The 20,108-nt window shown below is 37.0% G+C and overlaps 1 protein-coding gene across 1 annotated transcript in view; it reads right to left on the bottom strand.

Annotated features, from left to right (window-relative positions):
* LOC149812135 (nuclear transcription factor Y subunit A-5-like) overlaps nucleotides 1-5,398 on the bottom strand; it is a 35,456-nt gene extending 30,058 nt beyond the window's left edge. Inside the window, exon 1 of the mRNA XM_089992801.1 lies at nucleotides 5,292-5,398. The gene's annotated coding sequence lies outside the window, so the exon portion shown is untranslated. The remainder of the gene's footprint in view (nucleotides 1-5,291) is intronic.
* Nucleotides 5,399-20,108: the final 14,710 nt, after the last annotated feature.

The following is a 20,108-nucleotide window of genomic DNA, read 5'->3' as shown; positions in this document are numbered from 1 at the left end:
TCTTGAATGAACTGGACAATGTTTTAGGTAAAAAAAAATCATGACATACATAAAAGAAGTTCAAAGATGTTCAACTTACAGATGAACTCTCAAATTTACTAGATATTGCCATCATTTCACTGAACTTTCAGCATAAGTAATCAGGAAACTGCAGGTTGGTCACATACTATACAAAGGGGAATATGCCCACATTTCAATATCTAGATATAAGCGGAAAAAAATTGATGGGTCATATCGTTCAAAAGGTTTTATCAGCTTCCAAACTTTGGAGGGTTTTCATCTTGCCAATAAATTGCTTTTAATTCCTATATTACAACTAACAACTCAAAAGGCCGCCATAAGAAGATCATTTAAGAGAACAAGCGAAGTATCCAGACATAAACACGCACACGTGCACATATACATCAATCACTAGGTTAAGTATTTATTCTTATTTGCAAAAATAGTCACTTTGTCATTATCCAAGTTGTTGATCCATCAGAAGATTCTAAAGAGATCACTTGAATAGCAATCAAGTCCCAGAGCTTCATCCTTGGCCACACACCTGATACTCCTTCCCATCTCCTCATCACTGAAAGATGCAAGCAAAGCCGATCGCTGATCCTCAGAGATGCGAAAATAATGGAAAATTGCAAGTGAGCAACCCCTCTGATGAATACATTCAAACAAACGATGGAACTGTGCAACATCCTCCAGAAAACATTCACCCATAACTGAACAGCTCTAAATATAAGCATACGGCTGGTCTTAAAAAGCCACATTTGACCCTCTGACAAAAGAACCTTCCTTTTCATTCAGCTTTTTTCACCCAATTAACTCCATATTTTCATTTTGACTTTAATTATCATCTTCGCTAAGCAATTCTTCGTTATTGAGCATCTGCAACTCTGCATGCCCAGCTGTGAACGAACATTTTTGAGTTTCAAGTTTCAACCAAATAAAACTACGGTTAGGAGGATGTTTATGCTAGAGGTGCCACTTGGAAGATGTTCTACCACCAAGCACAGCATAAGGTGTGAGCACTAGTGACAAAAGAGGGGTGCACCGGTTAAGTTGTATGTATATATATATATATATATATATATAATGTAATAGGTAAATACCCATTAGGAGTATTTTGGTCATTTCAGTTCTTGTAATAGGTTGTGCCCATTAAGGGTACATTAGTACTTTTACTTTATTTTGTTCTTTTTGTCCTTATCTATTTTTATAAGACTATTTGGTCAAAGACCAAATAGAACTATTGGGTTCTTTTTGGACGAGTCACCGTAGAGTTGACTAATCAATAGAGCTGTTGGAACAATCCAACAAATATATTTATAGCTATTGAAACAGTCCAACGACTCTATTTGAGAGTACCTTTTGTGTATAAATAGGGGTGAACCCCCCTCTTATTCTTCAATGCTTCTCTTAAGCATTCATGCTCAATAAAATATATATTTTTTATGTTCTTGTGTTCCTCTTTTAAATTCTTTGTTGTCTTGAATGCACTTAGTACTTGTGTAGTGCCTGTGTACTCTTGTATTGTCCCTTAATTGGACTTGTGTTATGCAAGTGCACTTTATGTTTATGATCTTGTAAGCCTTTAGAAGCCCTTGTTTTGTATTTTCGCATATTTTATTACATGGTATCAGAGCCAAGAAATCTTTCTTTTCATTTTGTCTTTTGGGTTTTGAGATTCTTTGGTTCAAGTTCGTGCTTCGTGAAGGTTCCTGATCGATGTGTGGCTTGGATTCAAGGGAAATCTTGACCCAGTATGTATCTTAAATCTCTAGTATTTCTTGAGTTATCTATTTCATGCATTATACATGAGAAAACACTCATTTTTCTTATCTTTGAAAAGTTATTGGTTATTTTTGTTAAAAACTAAAATCTTTAAATTTTTTCTAAATTATTGTTGGATTTCTCGATCCTTGTGGTCAAGCCAACTTGTGAACCAAGGTGCTACCAAGAACTGCATCCAAGTGTTTGTGTTTGTGCCGGTGTTCCAAGCCATCCTCAGTCCTAGCTGTGCAACCCAGACATTCCTAACCTCGTCAACACCTTAGTAGACCCTCACCAACCTCAACTCGGCCCAGCCAGTCGAGCCAACCCACTTGCCCTACCTCACCAAGCCGTAGAACCAACCTATGTTCAGAATTGGATTCTGTTGTAACTGCAGAATTCTGTCCTGACTTCCAGTGACCGTTTCTCCCTAACCCGAACCCTGTTAGCCCTCAAATTTTAACCTTAGCTGCTCTTAGTTGTCCCCAACCAACCCACCAAATCTTATCCCCTAACACAATCCCAGTTAGGAGAACCAGCCTCCGCACCAGAACCGGTCAACCTGAAAACCATTCATGGGCAGATTTTCTGCGGTCTGATCACGGACTCATAAAACCCCAACCGAGTGGAATTTGACCCTGAGGTTTGTTGCAGTGTCTTCCCCCACATGTCCCTTAGCTACACTCCAAATTTCAGTCATTTATGCTCAGCCAATTCGGAGAAATTGTGTTTTTCCTAAAGTCTGTCAGAAATAACATAAACTGTTTTTGACATAGACCTTGTTTTGACTTACCCGACTTAACCTAGCCTAGGTCCAAACCCAGTTTCACCCCGGGCCCACTTGGAACGTAACAGTATCAAAGTAAAGAATATGTGTTACACAATGAGAGAGAGAGAGAGATGAATATTTGGTGATGGCAATAACTATGTGGTTATATACCATGCCTTGATAATAACTATATAGTGGTGAACACTTTTTATTCTCATACTGAGAAGTAAGAGACAACCATGACCCAGCCTCCATATAAAAAGTAGGCTGCCATTTAAGTGCATATAGCAACAAATGCAAGCCAGTAAAAAGTGGTAGACCAGATGTCATTAATTTAATATTTTTAGAATATATTCAGAAAGTATCTTGGGAAGACTCAATTAAACAATATTGTAGTAAAGTAAAAAGGATACTCAGAGAAAAGTATTTTCAGCATCCTTATTCTCTTTTCTTTTTCCCCATGAAGGTTATCATTGAAAGTATAAATCTTGATTGTGAACAACCTTCAATTTGGAGAACGCAATGCAGTTTATAGTATGAAACAAATTTGTCAAGTCATGTGAGACTCATGTGCATTTGTCGTCTACACTAGGAATACTAGAAGGCAGATCTATATTGATCAAAGTTATCCTTTAGCATGCATCCATTGTCATGAGCCAAGAAGACTGGCCTTTGCTAGAAAGATGCTCTCAAACTTCAGTATAAGCTTTAGATAGACCGTTTAAAGGTATAGAAACTTCTCATGCATCAAAAAAATTACCTCGACAATCTCTACTCTTCTGAGCGAACACTAATCCATTATCCATGACCTTTGGTGATCAATGCCATCTTGACAGAAACTTCCAGTCACATAAATCATCATTCATATTTCGATCATAATCAAAGATGAGCACAACTTGTATAATCTTCTCTATAATAGTCAGCAAGCAAAGGTACATTAAGCAGTTTAATATTTTTGGTATTAAAGTAAAAATGTTGCCAATATGGACCAAATCCAAGTGGGATTAAAAAATCAAATAATAAGTCAGATGGCACTAGAGTGCTTGTTTACAGATAAAGGGTACATAAAAGCATATAGAGCAGATTAAGAAAAGATCATCAACTCCATTATTAAGTACATACTTCGCATACCCTTGCTATTTCAAACTATTTCGTATTTGGGGAGAAAGAAACTCAACCCAAACATAAGATCTAGATTCAGTTATCTTAAGCATATTCCAGTCACAACATGATCCACATGAATACTATGAGGGAGGGTTAGGGCTTCTCTATAAATTAGCTTAGCAACAATTGTTTCAATGGATGGATGAATAAGGAGTTAAATCTAGTAGCTATTTAGCATTGACATGCAATTTTTTTATTCTTATACAAACAAGCAAATTGTGGAAAGTCATTGCACCTATCACATATAACAGACCAAATTGCAATATCTAATATCACACACCAAATTACCAGTAAAGTAATTTAACACTAGTCTATTTTTATTATCCCAATGTCACATATTGCCTTTCCTGCTTCATAGCTTACTGTCTGAAACCACTGTCTTAAATATAGTGTTTCAAAAATATGTGATATATATGAAGAGATTTCCTATAAAGAACATATTGAGGTACTTGATTGTACTTGATTTAGTTTCAGGTAATTTAATGCATTTGACCTGAATCTGAAAGTACCTTTTTCAATCATTTTCAACATCAAGGCATTTGATTTTATTTGGAATGTAATTTTCGTCGAAACAACAATAGTCTGTGGTCGTATTAACAAACAGCAAAAGGAAGCCTATCAAAAGAGACAGAGGGAGTGATATCATGCAGAATCTATCAGGCATAATCGATCTTGACAACTCACTATGAAGGCTGCCGCACGCAATTCATCAAACACCACCCTAACCGGAGCCGCTAAAGTTAAAGAAACAGATAGAACTTCAGAAAACAATCATTCGTGATCAAGATTTCTTCATTTCTATTCTAACATCAAAACGGGCATCGCATATTCGTTTGGTTTCTGCTGGATTACGGATTATGGCATCCGGTATCAGGACACGGACGACGAATCATGCATCGGACACAATCCCAACAAAAGAAACTCCTTTAACTTTTGCGAAAAAAAGAAAAAGAAAAGCAAAAGATATTGAAGGAGGAAGAAGTAGAAGAAGATACCCCGACAAAAGTAGAAAAATAAAGTCGAAAGAACAAACCCCTGAAAAAACTACAAACTGGGAAAGTCCAATCCTTACAACGCCCGACGAAGAAAAAATACGAGGAAAAAACAAAACAACAATCAAGAAAAAACAATAGCCGCATTCGCCATCTGCACAGAGTCTCGATACGGCAAAACTGCTTCGAATCAACACACACACACACAGTCAATCCGCAAGTTCAAGGAATGACTCAAAAGAAACCGACCCTCAAGACAATACACGGAGTTTCACAGGCACGCAACAAAACAATCAAAAACCACAAATACTTGAACTCATACCAGTACAACAACAACAATGAAGCGAAAACCACAAATGGGGAAAACTCAAAAACAACCAAAATGAATAATCCAAATAACTGAAACAACAGAACCATATTCACCTCCCACATAGTAAAAAAAAAACCATGGAAAGAGAGATGGAGAGTTACAGAGACTGATGAAAAGGGAAAAGGCGGAGGAGGAAGAAAGAATGGGAGAGTGGGTGTGGGAGAAGAAAAAGGGCATACTATGGGCAGTGGTACAGTGAGGAGAAGGGAAGAAAGGGGGCATTTTTACTGACTTGTTTCCTGGCTCGAAACCCTTTGGCTGCTGCCTCCCCCGCTCCTTCTTCCTACCCGCAAACAACGCTCTCTCTCTACACTTCTTCTTCTTCTCCCTATCGCTTTCTTTTACCTTTTCTCGCCCCAACCGTGTTTGTTCTTTTATTTTTTTCTCATATCAGGAGACAGCCTTTATGATTAATTGCAGATCAGGTGCTAGAATTTATGAAATTCATTATTATGACCGCTCTTTCTGCAAATTGACGTGAAGGAGACTTGGAGTTGACTTCTACCAGAGGTGTAAAAATCAAAAGTGTTTCATTTTATTTTTACCCGTATTTACCTGGAAAAAAAACGAGGGTCATTTGTTTGGTTTCCACCAATAAGAAAATACCCCATGAAAAAGGCATCCCCACGATCGGAAAGTCATTTCATATGTGAAAAAAATGCATAGGTAAATCCATTGGGGATGGTGTTTATGAATTTACATAATAAATACATGGTCAACCTAAAAAAAAAAATCACCTGCATACGAAAAATGAAGGGTTTCATATGTAAAAACTATCGTTTTCATGTGTAAATTGAGTGAAACAAACGACCCCTAATGTTTAGAGGGAAAGTCTTTCGTGGGAATGTGCATGTGGCATCCATGAGTTGAAACTCTCAAACGTAAGTTGCTTTGACTCAATTTGACCACGTAAATATGTTCAGCATAATTGATTTGTTAGGGACTAATCTTTGAATCATATCTTCTAACAATTTTTAAGTTATAATAGATTTTTTATTCGCTCGAAAATACTTACTGCCGAATCCGATCGTTCAAAACTCGAATCTTCACGTTATGATTGACACGTAATAATTTTTATTATTTTAGGCTGATACAAAACGATTCAGTTGAGTATGGGTATCGGGGGCCCAATACAGCTGAATCGGTGGCCAAACGATTCAGGCCGTTACCGATGAGTAAGACTACCCTCGCTCAAAAACACGAGTAATGAGATATTACTTATTTCAATTCATTAATATGCACATTCCCATCAAAGGCCAATCTCCTGTTTAGATATCTTTTTCTACCTTCATTATTTCTCATTTTTACATATGGAAATTAGCCTATTAGAGATGCAAATGGGCTTGGCTGATCCAAATCCGAAATTGGGTGGATCTTTAACCCAAATTTGAATGTGTTAGGTATAGTTCAATTTTGATCTGGATCTAAATTGACTTGATTGATTTGAAATGGGAAAGATGCAAAATGGGTAGATTAGATCTGAATCAGTGTTAGGTTTGGTTCAAATTTGACCTGGATCTGACAACATGTTTAAAAATCTAAGTCAGATGTGAAACACTTGTGGCCTGGCCCATTTGGATTTAGGTTGCAAATAGAGTAAATGTTTCAATGAGTGTCCCCTTCTATGCAAGCCAATGTGTAGCATAGGCCCTGGGGGCAGAGGTCCTAGTCTCAAAGTTTTACTCTGCCGGCACGACGACCGTAGGTATGGCAGGCTGAGCCAGCATGATCGGGTTTTCGGGTATGGTTTCTTCACGTTAAAAATCCAAAAAAAAATGGAGTAAATGAAATGCTTAGAAAGCAGTACCACAGGGTTACATGTCATTATTGGAGCTAGATCCATACTATAAATTCGAAATTCAATCCAAATCTGACTCTTCTAAATCCAGCGTTGGACTCACCAGAGATTTAAAAACAAGGCTATTTAGGTAATTTTATCGGAGTTTAACACAGGTTACTTAGACGGAGTTAACTTCAGGTCTCTTTTTGACAATTTTTTGAAAAAGACAGTCCCATATCAGAAATTTCAGAAGAGTGATACTTAATGTGCAATTAAGACATCAGTGGGTCTCGACACAAAAATTTCTCCCTTTTTTTTACTTTAATACAATAGGGGTGGCAAAACCTGACACGACCCGCCAACCCGCCTCTTAGGCGGGTTCGGGTTTGGAAAAAATGAACCCGTTTAATAAACGGGTCGACCCGACTAACCCGTTTATTAAACGGGTCGGGTTCGTGTTAGGGGTATGCCAACCTGCCTGACCCGTTTAATAAACAGGTTAGGCGGGTGGGTTGACCCGCCAACCTGCCTACCTGCCAACCCGACCCGCCAACCTGCCTACCTGCCAACCCGATCCATCAACCCGCCAACCTGCCTACCTGCCAACCCGATCCGTCAACCCGCCAACCCGACCCGCCAACCTGACTCGCGAACCTGAAAACCCGTTTACCCGACCCAACCCATTTATTAAATGGGTTGGCGGGTCGTGTCGGGTTACCCGTTTATTAAACGGGTCGGGTTCGTGTTTGCCACAGTCGACCCGTTTAATAAATGGGTCGGGTTCGGGTTGAGGTATGCTGACACGCCAACCCACCAACCCCACCCGCCAACCCGACCCGATTGCCACCCCTAAATACAAGTTGCCTCCCTGGTAAAACTAAAATAAACGAAGTTACTTAAACACCCTAGTTTCTTTTCGAAATTACTTAGGGTGTTTTCATTTTATATATATATATATATATATATATATATATATATATATAACCCTCCACCAAATACGGGGTGGTGGGTTGGGCATTTGGTAGGGTTAGTGCCTGACCTTGATTAGGCATTTAATTATTTGTTAAGAGGCTAGTTGCGCAATTAAAAGACTAAACATGTGGAAGTCGAGTCGGCTGTGACTTTATGAACAGCTGTTGGGCCTCAAATCTTGTGATAAAAAGGTCCTGATCTGGTGATTAAATATAGGATTATCACTAAGTGTGCACCTTACTTGAGTGCCCTTTCCAAGAGTTGTGGGGACCACAAAGCCGGAGCTTAGCATAGGCACCCGAATCCAGAGTCCTAGCCTCAGAGTTTTACGCTGTCAGCACGACGATAGGTTGAGCTAGCATGACCAGGTAGTCATGTGGTTGGTATAAAATTGTAGAATATGAAAAAAAAAATACCAACTCTACTTTTGAAATTACAAACAATATGAAAAAAAATGTAAACAAATGTTATTAAACTAATGATATCATGTTAAAATTGCACTGAAAACATGATGATTTTAACATAGGTGACTTTTGAAAATATCGTGTCCTAATTAAAGGCAGAATAACGACCATCGAAAATATGGCGAATTAAAATCGCAACCTTTTTTTAAATATCAGTAGCATCGCTTCTATTACTATGCTTGAAACTCCCCATTCTATCACAATGAACTTAAGGGCGAAAAAAAAAATAAGGTGCAACTACACCTACCTCGTACAAGCCATGTGTGTAGGTTACATCTTCTCAGTCAATCTTCATAGGTGTATTAAGTATAGCTTGTTTGGTAGGAGTTATACTTTAGATTATGTTGTTTGAAGATAAAAATATGATTTTTCAAGTCATGGAATTTTGGTACATAGTGGGATGTTGATCTTTGAAGATCTTAAGAAACCTACATGTGCCTCACAATCGCCTGACTCAAAACTTGTTCTTAGCTAAGAAATATAAGTGAATCATATATGTAAGATTTTATTAACAAAAAACTAAACAACAACTACGCCTTCATCCCAAAACAATTGGGGTCAGCGATATGAACCAAAAAAGAAATTCATTTTGGGTCTTCCACATGAATCCGCCTGTGCCGGTCCCAAGCCCGGATAAAGGAGGAGGGTTGCGGTAGGCCTGTGACAGCCAGCATAAAAACTTTGTCATAGCCTATGAAAATGAACCAATATTAACAAAAAACTAAAAATTATGAAAAATCCTATATATACATCAACTTTCAAAGATACCATCTACAGTGTTTTTCAAATTCAAGAGTTCAGTATATTCTCACAAATTAGTGAACTAGATACAATGTTTTTGGTGCAAAATAACATAACAGTGCATCAATCTTCATAAATTTCATCATTAATATAAAGTACTCATACAAATATGTGGGGGAGATCAAGAAGATGCAAGGTTGTTCATCCACTTGGCAACTTAAACATCCAGCTAGTTCATAAATCTTTGAGTTTTCAGACTTTACAGATAAAGCCGCAAGATTGGTACCCCATTGATGTCATTTTGTAGATATATGATTACAGTTGTCTACATTCTCAATGTGTGTATGCTGTAGCACAGAGGGTTGTTAGCTAGTGTGTATCATCTGACTAGAATACAATATGATGTGGATCAGCACCAAAGTATTTGCCCCAAAGAGTAATCTTAGAATCCTATCTATTTTCTAAATCTAGAAAAGCACCAACTTTCAAGTGTGGATCCTTGATTTTTGAAAGCAAAAATACAGATTTTTTATTGAAAATTTATTTAGAAAATGGATTTAAGATCCAGATCCGAATTTGGGAAAAGTGTGGGGCACCGTTCTTCAAGACATCAAACCTTTTATTCTCCATTGAGCAGAGATCAGTTGGATCAGACACATTGGATTGTTGTTGTTAGAGTTGCATTACGAAGAAGAAGCGTACCTTGGATAGAAAAAATGAGTTCAGTTGTGAGAACCGCTAAAACTCAAAAAAGACAAAGAAAGCAATAAATATACAAAAAAAATAAAATAATTCAAACTTATAAAATATATAAAATTATTTAAATAAGCAACAAAATAAGTAAACTAAACTTATCACGGGCTTAGGTAATCATTTCTATGATCATTAAGCACAGGAGAGCACGAACAATACTTCGGCTTGGTTCAAGCACCAAAAAGGGTAAGTCGGGCGATCTGCACCCTAGGCTAAGTTAAGAAAACTCGGTAGGCTAGGCTAGGCCGTGGAAGAATTTTTGTAGAGTAGTGTTGCTTGAGAGTTTGATTCCAGATTCTCTAAATAGGAAGATTGGCTTCTTTATTTATAGGTTTTGAAATGGATCTTGATATGTTTCTATATATCTGAGATTTGAGACAATATTTAAAGATAAATCAAAAAAATTAAACCTAGGGCTAAGATTTGATCTTACAGAGATGATTTAGGAGAAAAATCTTAGGTTTAATGAGCTCATTAAGTGAGGAGGTATCATTGGCGGTCAAAAACAGACAAAAATGAGTCTAGGCAAGCATTTTGTAACCTTGGCGACATCCAAAATACAGGACGTTTAAAAGAGGTAATAACGACAAATGGGTGAGTAATAATGATAAATCATTTATTTTTATTGCTTTCTAATAATGACAAATATTGATAACAACAAATATTGATAAAATAATAACAACAACAATTCATGAAAGTAATCATGACAATTGAGTAAATGACAAATTAACTATCGTTATAACTCTGGATAAAAATGAGCCCAACAAGCCAACTTGTTTTGGCCATAACATTTTTTTTAAAAGTCCATTTATGGTAATTTTTATGCATTGAAAAGCTAACATTCTTAACTTTAATTCATGTTTTAAGAAAAAAACCAAATTTGATTGATTTGTTGCTAAAAAGTGCACTCAAAATGAGACCTACTTGAAAAACATATTTTTTTACCTAAAAATGGATTTTTTTACTAAACAAGTTACTTTGTTCTGGTCATAACTTCCTATTTTTATGTTGTACATCCTGATTTTTGACTCATTGAAAAGATGAAAATCCCTAATTTAATTTTTATTTTAGACAAAAACCTTGAAGATATCATTTTAAACGCCAAAATTACACTTAAAATTCATGGAACTTTAAAATGTGCCAAAAATACTGGATTTTGGTAGCCCTCTCTATGATCGTTGATCGCGGGGGGAGCACATACAACACTTCAACTAGGTTCAAGCTCCAAAAGGAGTAAGTCGGGTGATCTGAACTATAAGATAGGTTAGGTAGGCTCAGTAAGCTAGGCTAGGCTAGGCTAGGCTAAACTAAGCTAGGTCGTAGAAGAATTTTTTTAGAGTAGTGTTGCTTGGGAGTTTGATTTCAGATCCTCCAAATAGGTAGAATGACTCTTCTATATATAGGTTTTGAAGTGAATCTAGATATATTCCTATATATCTGAGATCCAGGATAAGATCTAGGACTGAAATCGAAAGAATTCAAACCTAGGGCTAAGATTCAATCTTAAGAAGGTGATTTAGGAGAAAAAACTTTGGTTTAATGAGCTCATTAAGTGAGGGATGCAATTGGCTATCAAAAACAGATGAAAATGAGATTGGACGTGCATTTTTAAAGCTTGCCGACATCCAAAATGAGAAACCTTTCAAAAAGGTAATAACAACAAATGCTGAAAAAAGTAATAATGACAATTGAGTTAACGACAAATTAATTATCGTTATAACTTTGGATAAAAACAAACTTGATATATCAACTTGTTTCGGCCATAACTTCCTATCAGAATATTTGTTTGAGGTGATTTTTGATGCGTTGAAAAACTAACAACCTCAAATTTAATTTATCTTTTAAGCAAAAAAATAAATGTGAAGAATTTAGTAGTCAAAATGACTTAAAAAATAGTTTTTACCTAAAAAAACATATTTTTTTACTAAACAAGTGACCTTGTTTTGGTCATAACTTTCTACTCTGATATCATATCAACCTAACTTTTAGCTCATTGAAAATTAAAAAAACTCTAATTTAATTGTTATTTTAGAGAAAAACCTTAAAAATATCATTTTGAAGGCTAAAAATATAACTAAAGTTTAGAGAACCTTTAAATACATTGAAAACACTTGATTTTAATATGTGACTCATGACATGAAATTACTTGGTCAAAATTTATGTGTCTACATCGAGAAATAAAGTCTTATGATATGTTAGGAATCTCTTATGATAATCATTCACATGTGAAATAGATTTTGATGCCTGAAAAATATATATATGTATGCATATAACATGCCTAATTAAAACTGTAATTGTTTTATTATTTTTGCACATTTAATCTTGAAGATGGGATTTGCATGTCTAGCTTAATAGATACCAACCCTTTGACTTTGTTTTCTTGACGGGTATATTGATTTTTTTAGGGGCTAAAATTAGCAGCTTGTAATGTACAAAATTAAAATATTGCACATTTACGTAGAAAAAATACAACCCAAAGTTCGATTCTTACTATTTTGACCATGTTGAATGGCCAAAAGATATCAATTAGTTAACCTGTCAGTGAAAAACTCTTCACTTTTTTTTTATTTTTTTGGTACATCTATCTACATGTTTGGTTTAATAGAAACTAACCCTTTTTATTATGTTTTCCTGATATGTACCTTGGATTTTCTAGGTGTTAAAACATCAACTTATAATATGTTGATTTTTCAACACCCAAAAAATTGTAAAAAAATGCAATCCAAAGGTCGATTCCTACTATTTTAACCATCTTGAACATGTACATTGTGTCATGTTTGGTCCAAACGACCTCCCAATATGAGTTTCAATTAAGCGATTTTAAACTCTCAATGGTAGCCAATGTTTTCCTTATATATACAAACCCTTTAACACAATTAGTAAACCAAAACAACCTCAAAGATAATGGCATTCTTTTGGTAAAAGAATTATTTTTTCTATTCGGACCATGCAAGGAAACAACCTCCATCACCTACCATAGATTGGGCCTCTGCCCTTCAAGTCCCTCCTACTTTGGCTCCTAATTTGGAAAATATTTTTTTCTCTAGAAAGTAACTATATCTTTAAAAGCATCATTATTTTCTTAAGGTACTTTAGGCAATTCAATCAAGTTATTAATAGAACCCCCAATGATGGAAATGGTACTCACTTTAGGCACTATTTTTTGTTTTGGCCGAGACAGAAATATGTCAAACATGGCCAATGCATTACTAAAAATATGCCAAACATAGCCACTTGAATATTTTTTCTTCACAATTTTACTCTTTTATTGCCTAACAAATTAGATGTCTTGGTCATGTAAATGTCACCCGAAGAAAAAACGACACCATGTAAATTGTCGCTTGAAAAATCAAATGCCTAAATTTCTAGGCGACAAAGGACAAAAGTGTTAAGTAAACAATAAATTGGTCATGTTTGTTATATTTTCTAACTTGGGATTAGCAATGATATTTTCAATAAAAGTGAGGGTAATCTATGCAATTGCCCATTAAGAGAGAGAGAGAGAGAGAGAGAGAGAGAGAGAGAGAGAGAGAGAGAGAGAGAGAGAGAGAGAGAGAGAGAGAGAGAGAGCTGAAATTTGGTTAAGTGGATTGAACATCCTATCTAGCAGAAGCCACCATTTTTACTCTCAAATTCTTTTGTTGATCAAATACCATGCACATGATCTATATTTTTTGTTTAGTGAAAAATTGTTTTTGGATCATGTAACTATAGTGTGTATGTGGGGTTTTGAAGAGCTCTAAAAATCCGGTCTGCAATATACACTTTTTTTCTTTGGGGATAGGCAAGCTAGGTTAGGCAGATCCTCACCAGTTACACAACCATACCATTGGGATTTGAACTTGCAATGTCCCAACACAAGGTGACGTGAACTAACTGCTGCTATACCCGATAAGTGAAGCGCCCATTGGTACAATATATCAAAATTTTACAATTCAAAAATATCATGTTTCTAATGTTATTCATGAATTACAATACTCAATGTAAATGCTTGGCAAATAAATCGTATCAAATAGATCTTCCGGATTAGATTGAGTCAATGCATCGTACAATCGATAGGATGACAGCCCAATCTAACAAACCAGTAACCATAAAATTAGTCAGTGGTTGGGTGTGAATCAATGCCTATCAAATGGGTTGGAAGTTCGATTATGCATTAAAGAATAGCTATTTTTTTTACCTTACAAGTTATAACACCAAACTAATTAAGGGTTCCGATGGGTTTGTTCTTTTGTTTTTTTCTTTTTTCGACAGAGAAAGCTGGGGTTAGGCAGACCCCCTACCAGTTATACAACCATACCATGGGGTTTGAACTTGCAACGTCCCAACACAAGGTGACGTGCACTAACTGCTCCTGCCAGACAAGCAGAGCCCCCCCCCCCAACACACACACACAGTTGTGTGTTGTTTTTCTAACTTTAATTTTTTTATATTACTTTTGGTTACAAAATTATTTAAAATGACCAAAACACCTTTAAAAGCAATTATATTTAAAAAAAATAGTTTTTTTAATTAAAATTACTAAAGTCTAGTTTGTTACTTTTTTAAAAATATATATTTGACTTTTCATTTTTTCTTCAAAACAAAATCCATATTGTACCCTTAATAGTAACTATGTACTTTAAAAAATGCCATTGCTTTCAAGAACATGTTAGTAGTTTTAGTGAATACTATTACTATAGAAAACACACACACACACACATATATATATATATATATATATATATACTCACTAGAAAACCTGCTAAACCTATCCACTAAGAAACATTTTATCAGATTTTTTGGTGTTTTATCAAAATTCTGACCTTTTAGATGTGTTCAACATGATTGATTTGTTAGAAATTGACACCTGGATCATGCAGTTTGGATGGAAAAAATGGTATTTGGAGCGTCAAAAGTTTATAAAAATTGTAGGCCTTTTGATTTTTGAAACCTTTCAAAAACCTATCCATGCATCCGAATCAAATGCTCCAAGAACTGATTCCTATAAAAACAAGCACATGGTCAGAATTTTAAAAAAATCACCAAAAATCTAATAAAATGATTTAGCGGGTAGGTTTTCATTCCCCTAGAATATGAGAACTAAAATATGAGAATTAGTAATATGGGCATTTTCAATACTTTTTTGCAAATTCAACCATGTGAATGTGCTTGGCATGATGAATTTGCTAGAAATCAACTATTAGATCATGTATTTTCAATGAAAAATATGATTTTTGAATGCTTGAATATTTATGAAGATTATGAGCCATTGATTTTAAGCCTTAAAAAAATCTCATTTATATGTCAAAATTAGATGATTCAAGAGCATGTTCTTATAAAACCAAACATATAGATCACATTCATACTCTTAAATTCAAGAGAAAAGAAAAAAAAAATCATGAAAATCATGGTTCACTCATTAGTTTTCATATTCTAGTAATTCTCTCACACTCTCTCTCTCTCTCTCTCTCTCTCTATATATATATATATATATATATATATATATATATATATATATATATATATATATAGTGAGTGGTAGTTGCCTGAGGGCTTTTGTGCCTGACTGAAACGGATACGTGCAATGGGCGCTCAGCGTGTGCCCCTTTACTTCAAAAGCATTGTTGAAGCCTGTAGCGGCACTTATGACTAAAGGTCAAACAAATTATTGAAACCTTTAGCGATGCTTTTTACACAGGACATGCACTAAACGTCTATCATGTGCACACGAGGGACACTCAGCGCACGTCCATTTGCGTTAGGCAGCTATCACTTTTGTATATATATATATATATATATATACATAAAAAAAAACGATCGCTTTTATTTAATTGGAGTCAAACAATGGGCATGCTGGATCATGCTAGAGTTGGACTAGGGATGGCAGTGGACCAGGGCGGGGGCGGGGGACAAGGTCTCCACCCCCGCCCCGTTTCAAAATCCGAACCTTCATCCCCGCGTCCATCCCCGCACAAGGATGGATTTTAACCTCCATCCCCGTTTCATGTCCTCCATCCCCGGTCCAAACGGGGGCGAGGCGGGGCCCCATTTCCCCTTAGTCTATAGTCATCCCCTAAAGGATTGAGGACGGGGCGGGGCAGGAAAAAGCGTAAGTCCATCACCGCCTCCATCCCTGCACGAGGATAGATTTTAACATTCATCCCCGTTTCATGCCCTTCATCCCCGGTCCAAATGGGGCGAGGCAGGGCGGAGCCCGGTTGTCCCCCGGTCCACTGCCATCCCTAAGTTGGACAGGAGAATTTCATTTCCACTTGGCAACATGTACTGCTTTGTTCATTTTCATGTGATTTATGTTATTGTAAGCTTTTATAAATACGGCCAAACAGTCAGGGCTTTCTCACAGTATGGGCAGACTTGGCTGGGCCTGCCTTGTTTTTGTAGTCTCGGGGTGCAAACTGGTTCGATAGGGCCTGGATCATGGTAGATCTGAAACCAAATCTAAATACTACGTAACAGATCTGAGCCCAGATTGAAATCTGAACTTGATCCGAAGCATCAGAGTTCAATCTGGCTCCAAATTTGATACGATCACTGGATATGGCAAGAAAAAGATTGAAAACAAGGGTTTTACATGTAAAGCACAAACAGATCAGATTTGATCCAGATCTCATAAAGATCTGACATAATATGATGACCCAAATCCGAATCTAAAAATATTCAATCATGTATGCCCGAATCCAATACGAATCTACATTCAGATCATATTTTAATATCCAAATCCTAAAATAAATTGTCAGATTTGAGTCGAAGATCTGACTCATTCTGATCCCATTGCACCTGTATTTCGTATCTCTGAATTTGAGTAAATATGAGACCAAAAGTTTTAACAGGAAATTTGATTTTCAATCTCTTATTGAAGCACGGCTTTAAGATGATCTTGGAGTCTGAGAAAGATCTTCTAACCAAGAATGTGTATTCGTTGAGAAGGACTATTTTGGAAAAGGCTTGGTTAAACCAAATGTTGATTAGCATCATGCCTGAGAGTTGCCTATGAGACGCCAAATACTCTCTCTCTCTTAGGGATGGCAGTGGACCGGGGCGGGGCGGGGATAAGGTTTCCACCCCTGCCCCATAATTCTGTCCTCCATCACCACATGGATTTTGATTTTAATCTCTATCCCTGTTTCATGTCCTCCATCCCCCGGTCCAAACAGGATGAGGTGGGGAGGGTACCCATTTTCCATCAGTCCATTGCCATTCCTAAAGAAAGATTGGGGACGGGGCGGGGCAAGGCAAGGATCGGGGAAGAGAAAAGCATAAGTTTATCCTCGCCTCCATCCCCGCATGGGTTTTGATTTTAACCTTCATCCCTTCCATCCCTAGTCCAAACGGGGCAAAGCGGGGCGGGGCCCTGTTTTCCTTCGGTCCATTGCCATCCCTAAAGAAGGATTGGGGACGGGACCGGGAGGGGTGGGGCAAAGCAGGGATCGAGACAAGGACGGAGCAGGGCGGAGGAAAGCGTAAAGTCCATCCCAGCCCCCATCCCCACACTGGTTTTGACTTTAACCTCTATCCCCGTTTTATGTCTTCCATCCCAGGTCCAAACGAGGCAAGGCGGGGCGGGGCTTCATTTTTCTCCCATCCACTGCCATCCCTACTCTCTCTCTCTCTCTCTCTCTCTCTCTGCTAAGGGTTTCAATTATCAAAGATCAAACTCAAACTAATTAAACTTTAATTTTTGTTATAATTTTTGTGTACGGATAGCTAAACACGTTCTTGACATGATGCCATTAACCTTGATCATTCACAATATTTTATTGCTTAGTTGGCTTCAATTGTTATTTAAAGAGATGGATCGCTGCCTGGTAGGAGCAGCCAGTACAGAGGATCCAGGTTGATATGTTTTAACATTTTCGGATATTACACAGGCTAAATATTCGTCCAGGGTTTGCTAAATTGTGCAAAAAAAAAAAACTTTATCTAATGATGGTTTACTAAATTGGTTACTGTTAATTTTTAGAGAACTTTATCTAATAATGATAGCTGTGAGGATTCGTTAAGGATGCGTTTTTTTTTTTTCGAAAGGAAAGGGTATGTTTGATTGTCACTAATCTCAACTCGTAATCACCGGCCCGGGGATTCGAGTTCTTGAGATCTCTCAGAAAAACAGATTTGGTGAGTTTTAAGACTTGTTTGCTTGACCAACTGGTAGGAGCAGATAGTGCACGTCACCTTGGGATGTTGCAGGTTCAAAACCCAATGAAATAGTTGTATAACTGGGTAACTGGAAGCCGTCTGCTTAACCCAGCTTGACTTTCAAAGAAAAAAAAGGACTTGTTTGCTTGACATGCAGGTATGGTGTGAGCCCCACGCTAGATATAACATTGGGCCATGAGATCTAAGGATCCTCTCTAGGACAAGCAAATGCACTCGGATGGCCATTAATGATGGAAGAAGTCATGGAGTTAATGATTTAATGGATGCTAATGGATTTAGCATTCTATGATCCAAATAACACGGCATTTTTTTCGGCACATAAAATCATTATTTTTGCGAAAATAATGTGATCTATTTAAAAACTGGCTATATATATTTATACACTATTTTTTTTATTTCTTTTATATCTAACCTTATTGATGTGATTTATAATTTTATGTTCACCACTTAAAAAATCCCATTTTCTTTAGGAAAAAAGTTGATGCAAAGTGTCGCTAATAAGAGAACCTTGTTAAACACCTCTATGAGGTCAAATTGAGTAGATACAACATGAACCTGTGATTTTCCAACTAGATTTTGTGTGTGTTTGCTGTGTGTGTGTCTGTATAACTCATTCAAGCTGCCCACAAGTGCTCTGCTGACCATTTGTGAATATCACCGAGTTGACGGAATGTCACAAGTTTGAAACCCATGGGTTGCATCCCTTAAAGTCCAAGTCCGGTGTACTTTTAGGTGGGCAGGGAGGACCTGAAGGGTTTTACAAACCGGAGGCCAGCCAATGTGCGGTCACTGATGGCGGGGTTTTCCCTTGGATGTCCACACACACACACAAAAAAAAAAAACTCATCCAAGCCTATGAGCAATCTGCTCATTATAGTGTAATGGTTGTATTTTTTCTCTTCTTTTACTTGGGACTCTCAAATCCAAAAAAGGCTCATTAATTATGAGGCGAAAAAATTACACTTAAAAATAAATAGATATAAATTTTTTTTTTTGTTTACAAACAAAAAATATGTTGCGAAGACAAGATTTAAACCCTTGACCTTAAGGTTATGAGCCTTGCGAGCTACCAAACTGCTCTACCCCATGCTGACTAACTCGCAACCAATGACTAATGGACGAACAGGGATTAGAAGTGACCCTACACCATATCTATACACTCCCAAACAAAAATGTGCCCCCCATGAAAGAGCTTGTGATGATGTTCTCTTTTGTCATTTGAACACCCGACCACCTAACAGATTTTTATACGGTAGGCTCTGTGTGGAGCTGGTTGTTGCCATAGGGTTGAGCTGGCATTTTGGGTTTTAAGAGATGGTAGTTGTTTGAGAGAATAACGTTGACAAAAGTAGCTTATATAGCTACCACATGCTAGGGCTGGTAGCTGCTATTTTGAAAAATTGATGGCTAGTGGGTTTCATTTTTCCTAATCCATAAACTCGCTTTGACTCCCATCTCTAAAAAATGAAAGTTAAAAGGGGGGCATTTGTTTCATATTCATTCTTACCAAACACTCTTTGGTAAGAAAGAGGGACTCTTTTCTATGAAAATGAAACAAACACCTTAGTGAGAAATATGTAGTGGAGCCCACATAATAAATTCAATGAAAACTAACAATGAGAGCTCTGCTTGTTTGGTAGGAGCTGTTAGCGCAGGTCACCATGTGTTGGGACTTTGCAAGTTCAAAATCCAATGGTACGTTGTGTAACCGGTGGGGGTCTGCCTAACCACAGCTTGCCTTTCAGAAAAAAAAAATGCAAAGAAAACTTTTTTTGTCAAAATGAGTTCACACCTCTCCCTAAGAGTGAGGGTTTCAATGGGTCGGGTTTGACCCGAACGTGACCCGTACCAAACCTTATAGGGTCAAGGTTTGGTGATAAAAATGGAGGTATGATTAGAAACTGGGTGGGTCCCAAAGGGTCCGATTAGTATATATATGGAGCCGGGTATGATTTGTGAAATTTGATACCCGACCCAAGTTTCGCTTAACACCCATGGTTTTTTAGTACAAAAAAATAAAAAGTATATATTATTTTATCAGGTATGGACCGAGTTTGGTTCTTGTAATCCTTATAGGGTACGAGTATGGTATTTCTTATAGCAAACTTGAAGGATGAGTAGGGGTGGGCAACGGGTCGGTCAGCCCGATGGGCCAAGCTGACCTAGACCATCATGAGCC

This window comes from Nuphar pumila, chromosome 17 (genome assembly GCF_984573655.1).
Source record: "Nuphar pumila chromosome 17, dmNupPumi1.hap1.1, whole genome shotgun sequence".
Classification (NCBI taxonomy): domain Eukaryota; kingdom Viridiplantae; phylum Streptophyta; class Magnoliopsida; order Nymphaeales; family Nymphaeaceae; genus Nuphar; species Nuphar pumila.
This window is presented reverse-complemented; position numbering and strand designations above follow the sequence as displayed.